The sequence below is a fragment of the Acyrthosiphon pisum genome, chromosome A1, assembly GCF_005508785.2.
Source record: "Acyrthosiphon pisum isolate AL4f chromosome A1, pea_aphid_22Mar2018_4r6ur, whole genome shotgun sequence".
In the NCBI taxonomy this organism is placed as follows: Eukaryota; Metazoa; Arthropoda; class Insecta; order Hemiptera; family Aphididae; genus Acyrthosiphon; species Acyrthosiphon pisum.
Window position 1 is genome coordinate 61,716,447 of NC_042494.1, and position 6,000 is coordinate 61,722,446.

Consider the following 6,000-nt stretch of genomic DNA (forward strand, 5'->3'; position numbering starts at 1 on the left):
TCGATCATATTATCCCTATTAGGTATTAATTGAATTACTATAAAGTATTATAACGCTTCTATATTATATACTTGATATTATTATTTGTTTATAACAAAACGTTATGGTAAACTAAAAATGTTAAAGAAAATTCGTAATGCAATCAAAGGTAGGTTATATTGCGACGATATTACGGAGTCCGTTTTTAGTGGTATTTCACATTTAGCAATTCCACACACCCCCGCTGTTTTAAAAACAATAATACATTATTAACACGAGATTCTTCAATAATAACGTTACATAATAATATTATAAATTATGTTATATTATTATGCTAGACGGTCGAGACTTACTGAAACTGCTGAAAAACCCACGTGACACTATTGGATTAATTTTTTTAGACTTTTAAGATTTTGTTAATTTTATTGTTTTTTTTCTTATTATTATTATCAGTATTTTCGCGATCGGCGATCGCCGTATTTTAAATCGTCTTCGGCGGGCACGTCCGAAGACCTCCGGCTGTACACACTATAGACAGTTCGTCTTCGGCAGTTCGGCATTCAACGAATAGTGTTTTTGACTTTGTGCTCCCCCAACCAAGACCTCTCAACCACTCCTACCCCGAATACCCTTTGTGTACGCAGACATAATATTATGCAACTGACCACTGTCTTGCACGTTCGCGCGATACTATAATATACAACACCTACTATACTACTACTACTTCTACTACTACTACAACTACAAATACTATTATTATTATTAAATTATCAACGTCATTGTATTTTCGTCGTTAAACATTTCGAGTGTTCCAAAATAACATAACTTTATTATTTTTTGTTTGAAAATAAATAGTTTTTGTACAAATTATTCTGCGTTGTTTATCTAATACCTATCTAATAAGTAATAACAAATAAAATATTTCGGTAGTGTTGTCGTCGTTGTGCGAACCATCGTTATCGTCGGCCATCGTCGTCGGACACCATGAGTGATATTAATTTGTCTTTGAATTCGTCGCCCGATAATAACAGTGATATTATTAGCTTACAGTCGATCGACAACGGGTTACCGACAGTTGTGGCTCAGCGATATTACGGAAATTCGACAACTGGAGCTCTCATCTTACCGCAGGTAAGCAAAATATTCAAATTATAAAAAAAAAACTATAGGTATGTATACCATTGACAATATATTTTTTTTTAAAGAAATGTCTCTTTAACAATTAAACCGCTTGTATCTCTATACGTCGTACAAATCATAGAAAATGGTACAAATCACAATTAGTTGTAGGTACCCATTATCTGTGGTTTGAACGTTTTAAAAATTAAAACCTACGGATTAGTTGCCCGATGATGGTATTATTGTGTTTTAACATTTTAAAATGTTCAATGCAGAAGAGAATCATTGCAGTATATCTATCATAATAACATTGATTATAAATACTGGTATAAAGTAAATACTAGTTATAAATACTAGTATTTATAATCAATGACAATAGTTGATAATTTAAATCAGCTTTCAATATCGTTATTCGCATTGGCGCAAATAGGTGGGGGCTTGGGGGGACTTAGTCCCCTCACATTTCTGCCAAGTCCCCCCAGTTCAAAAGTCATTAATTAGTACTGAGCATATATAATTTTTAGAAAATATTATAGGAGGGGCTTTAGTCCCCCCAAAATAATTTGTCTATTTGAGCCTATGGTTATTCGTCTAATCGTCTCCAATAGTAAAAAGTTCCTGAGTTATCATTTATATAATAATAATAATAATAATATAAATAATATACTTTGCAACATTTTCAAAAAAAAAGAAGGTGGGTAAGTGGATGTCGCTCTGCTGTACAGTAGGTTACAAGTGGGTCACTGTATAATGGATGGTATTAAATTTGAATTCAATGATATAATATCATTGTATAAGAAAAACGATTCTGAGCGGAGAAGGTATGTCAGTCTAGGTATAAAGCATATTATATACTTATCTATGGTATTAAAAAAAAAATTGACCTATAATAAATTCCAAATTAATCATATCACAATATCTATTAAGTACTTATAACGCGTTATACATCAAAAACAAACCGTGATACTATCATAGTCTATGATTCATAGATACATAATAGTATACTTTAGAAGTTTCAAGTACTCACGAATAATATTATACAATCATTACAATCACAACAAAATAACTAAAATAGTTATTCTAGGTTTTTTAATATGTAATTTCGTCCAAATTTGAACTTAAAATGACTACAAAAATAAACTGTGCTTATCTATTTCTTAGAATTTTTGGTAACAGAATAAACCACTTACATGGAATCTTATTTTAAATTTTCAAGCCTTAGATATAAAAGTTGAACATTTTATAAATTTTTAACTACAAAATAATTATTCAATTTTAAATTTCATAAATTTTGTCAAAATTCGATTTTTAAATGCTTATAAAAAAAAATTGTACCTATGTATTTTTAATATTTTTCAACTGTTATTGTAATAATATATCATGAGTCTTGTATTCAATTTTTACACTTTTTGGCCCAACATAAAACTTTATTGATATTTAAAGAAAAAAAAACTAAAAAATTTTAAAACTGACAATGTCCGTAAACAGCTCAAAAAGAGTCAAATTATTTTAAAAATTTTATCATGTATAGAAAATGCTAATATAAACATTCAGTGAAATTTTTAAGTATCTACAGTCATTTGTTTTTTAATTACAATAAAATAAGAAAATCGTCACATGAGAAATTGAGCGAATATCAAATGTTGTAAAAATATGAATTTCAAACGCTCATAAAAATTTAATTTGACTTTCTTGCAGACATTTTTTTTCTACCTTTATCAAAAAAAAATGTTTACCTGAAAGTCAAATAAAATTTTTATGAGCGTTTGAAGTTCAAATTTTAACATCATTGGAAATTCTCTCGATTTCTCATGTAGCGATTTCCCCCCCGATTTTCTTATATTGTATTTTTTTTTTTATATAATATATAACAATACATTTTTTTTTATTTGGTCAAAAAGCATGAAAATATTATAATACACGGCCCCTAATATATTTTTACAATAGCAGTTGAAAAATATTAAAAATACATATGCACAATTTTTTTTATAAATATTTAAAGTTTTAATTTCGAAAAAATTTATCAAACTTAAAATTTAAAATGCAGGTAAGTGGATGTCACTCCGCTGTATAGTAGGTTACAATTGGGTCAATGTATAATGGATTGTATCCTAGGCTGCCAAACCGTCTCCGCTCAGAACCGTTTTTTGCACACATGAATATATATCAGAAATATATCATTGAATTTAAATTTACAGTCATCCAATTGTAGCCTACTGTACAGCAGAGCGACTTCCACTTATCCGCTTTCTTTTGGTTATTTAAAAAAAAAATGGTGTCCCCCCATTTAAAATTCCTGGACACGCCACTGTATAGGTAGTACATTTTTAAATATTTTAAATACAATTTAAGACTTTTTGAACGACTATCATAGACCATTAAAATAATTTTTAAATTTTCTTAACATTTTGGGAGGGAGGGAGCTTAAGCGTATAGGTATGTTTCATATATCTATTTTATACGATGAAAGTAGAACTAAAAAAAAAAAAAAAATAATGATCATAAAAATCTGAGGCCCTCTAATAACGGAGGCCATAGGCAGTTGCCTATCCTGCCTTATGGTAAATATGGCCCTGGATATACCTAATAATATTATATCATGCATATAATATATTAATATACAGTAGAAAATCGATAAGCCGTCTACTTCTGTCATCGCATTTAAGCAATGTGGGTACTGGGTATGTGGCTTTATATCATATACTATGGATGGAGCCACAGCCTATTAAATCAATACAAAAAACGTTGTCGATATAGAGATGCGAATTAGGTGGTCGATATACGCATTTGCAACGTGACTTCTTGCATATTTATCCACAGATACATATTGTACCTACGGATCACTATGCGAGGAGTTGCATTGCGCTTTCGCAAATCGATCATCTAATTTGGTGACTCGTCGCTATATAGGCAACAAATTCATACGCTGTAGCTACATCCATGGTATATGATCCAAGCATGCGGCGACGGTTGAGGCGGGCGATTATAATATTACATAATACGTTATCAAGTGAGGGTACCAAACTATAAATTTTTTTTGGAATATCCAAAATACGCGATAATCGCGTTTTGAAGAAACACTCAACAGACGAAGATTACCGATTATCTTATATCGTATATAGTGTGTGTGTTTGACGTCTGTACAACTCATATAGACAAAGAAAATAACAGTCTATTGCAGTGGTTCTCAATATTTTTAGGACCACGACCCAAATTTTCTTCCAAAAATCTATCGCGACCCCCATGGTTTTACATTTACAGAATTAAAAAAGTAATCGGAATATTTTTACGATAACAATGTACCAAAAATACCCGTCGTAATAATTCCCGTAATAATTCGTATATTACTTTATACTTCTATTAGTATTTATATTCTATAGTCTATACAATTTAAAAAAACATAAATTTCTTACAATCTGTATAATTTAAAAAACTTCTCGCGACCCCCCAAAAATTGAATCACGACCCCTCAGGGGGTCGTGACCCACAGTTTGAGGAACGCTGGTCTATTGTACACCTTATTCGGTGTTTTAATAATTGTGATTACTCGCGAGTTATTTTCTGATACAAGGCTTAGAAAGTACCACGAGTTGTAAATTGTAATTTCTCATTTAAAACCTACCTTGTTTATTTCAAGGCTTAGAATATCTTATAGGTATATCTACATTATATGATTTATCACTTTTATAATATACGAAATATAGATTATATTTATATAGATCAAATTTAGATATAAAAAATATAGATTTTAACAAGCCTGGGCATAAATGCGTTAAAAAGTTAAAAGTTAAGTTAATTTTAACTTTTAACTTAAATTTTTTAAATTTAATTTTCATGAACTTAATTTTTAACTTAACTTATTTTAATTGATATTAACTTAATAAATAACGAGTTACTTTTAATCAAATTCAAGTTAAGTTAATTTATAAATAATTAAATAATAAAAATAAAAATAATTATTGATATTACAGAGCCATTTACTAGAATAGGGAATTACAAATATAGTTAAATCAATTTCTTAAATAAATATTTTACTGATAGAAGACTAGAAGAGGACGATTCTTATAATGTAGATAATGATTTGGCATGAATAATAATAAGTGATGAATTATAATTATTACCTATTTCATATGTTTGTTGACGTTATTTCATTCTGATATAAATTAAAAATAATAAGTTAGGCAATTCTAAGTTTCAACTTGAAATTAATTTAAACTAAAAATTGAAACATAAGGTAAAAAGAAATTATAAACTTATGGTATGTAACTAAAAATAACTTAATAGTTAACAAAAATTTTGAATTTCAAATTCTATAGTCAGCAATTTTAAAGACTACACCCCTATGATTTTTTTTGAGATCGTCCCTGAATGTGTGCGTATCGATTTGGTGGCATATATATTCTGTATTATGTCATTTTATTTTCATATATCTATATAGACAAATTACGATTAAATATGCAAATCATCATTTTTACAATGTCTTAGTAAGCAGGTATTACTAATATATACGTGGTGTAACACAAAGCTCTGAAAAATTAAATTCTTTTTTTTTTATAAATTATAAAGTGTTCCTGACATACAAGGTCATCTAACTTATTGATAAAATAGTAACAATATTTAACATTTATACAGTTGATAGGGATAATTAATTACACATATTTACAACAAATTTCAGGCATTTACATCGATGAATATATATATTTTATTTTATTTTATTTTTATTTTATTAGTTATACGGACATTAGCCCTTTTTACATTACAATATATATTTTTACATCAGACATTTTACAATAAGATAAAAGTAACTTATATCTATACAATTTACATTAATATATTATATATATTTCTGATGACAATAATAGCTTATGTTGAGTAAATATTTTACAAATTTAGCAAATCGTC

General features: G+C 28.4%; 1 protein-coding gene across 1 annotated transcript in view; it reads right to left on the minus strand.

Moving 5' to 3' along the window:
• Positions 1 to 6,000, minus strand: part of LOC100159027 — a 302,306-nt gene that overhangs the window by 65,350 nt on the left and 230,956 nt on the right. The gene's annotated exons all lie outside the window — the stretch shown is intronic.